Source organism: Tauraco erythrolophus, chromosome 4 (genome assembly GCF_009769465.1).
Source record: "Tauraco erythrolophus isolate bTauEry1 chromosome 4, bTauEry1.pri, whole genome shotgun sequence".
Classification (NCBI taxonomy): domain Eukaryota; kingdom Metazoa; phylum Chordata; class Aves; order Musophagiformes; family Musophagidae; genus Tauraco; species Tauraco erythrolophus.
In genome coordinates this window covers 6421815-6422843 of record NC_141468.1, presented here as the reverse complement: position 1 = coordinate 6422843, position 1029 = coordinate 6421815, and the positions used below count along the sequence as shown (strand labels likewise).

The following is a 1029-nucleotide window of genomic DNA, read 5'->3' as shown; positions in this document are numbered from 1 at the left end:
GGTTTTAATATTTCTTTCACTGATTGGTATCAGTATCAACCTCCGTCCCGAAGAGTTTGAACTACAATACTTGTACCTAAAGCTTCACAGTTAGCATTGGAGTGTTGTCAAAATAACACATCACTTTTACTGTCTGACCCCATTTATCTCAGGTTCTGAAATGATCTTAGTGTGAAAAACTCATCATTTAAGAGCTTTTTTCTCTGGCGGCCTTTACCCTTGCATTTATGTGGCTTTCATCGTGGTACCGCATTAGAGGTACTGTTTGTTCTTTTCTTCCACCTTCATTCCATTTGGCTGTGGGTTAAGGTGTTAACATAAACATTTGGCTTGTTTCCTTTGCTCCCGTTTATGCTTCACAGGGTGTACAGAAGACCAAGGAGGTGAATGAAGGGTAAGGACAAAGTACTGGTCTGAGACCTTGGACAGAAATTTCTCAAGAAACAACAAGTAGCAAAAGCTGAGATGAGGTCCAAGCCAAATTCTCTCTTAAACATGTTCAAACAAAGATTCAGGGCTGAAGTAGCTCAGCTGGGAGAGCGTTAGACTGAAGATCTAAAGGTCCCTGGTTCAACCCCGGGCTTCAGCAATGATTTATTCTTCCCTAGATTTTTGCCCAGAGAAGTTGTGGATGCCCCATCCCTGGAGGTGTTCAAGGCCAGGCTGGATGAGGCTTTGGGCAACCTGGTGTAGTGGAGGGTTTCCCTGCCCATGGCAAGGGGGTTGGAACTAGATGATCTTTGAGGTCCCTTCCAACTCTAACCATTCTATGATTCATTCTAATTCCAGAAACACAGACCTTTGCCAATTTCTGAAATGTCACCGGATTATGAATGCAAAAATTTCCAGCTATTTTTTTTCCATCTCTTCTCTGTGATACTCCAGCTCAAGCTTCACCAAACTTGACTGAAGCTGTTTGTCTCAACATCACTGAAATCCTCTTTTATTTGGGTGCATATGAAGGGGCCTCAGGGAGAGTTTGCAAGTTTCTAAATCTCAGATGTATGGAAATACGCTAATACCTAACTC

General features: G+C 42.6%; 1 non-coding gene across 1 annotated transcript; it reads left to right on the top strand.

Moving 5' to 3' along the window:
* The first annotated feature begins 516 nt into the window (after positions 1–516).
* On the top strand, positions 517–589 carry TRNAF-GAA (transfer RNA phenylalanine (anticodon GAA)). The gene has a single exon. It is a non-coding gene; the product is annotated as a tRNA-Phe (tRNA).
* Positions 590–1029: the final 440 nt, after the last annotated feature.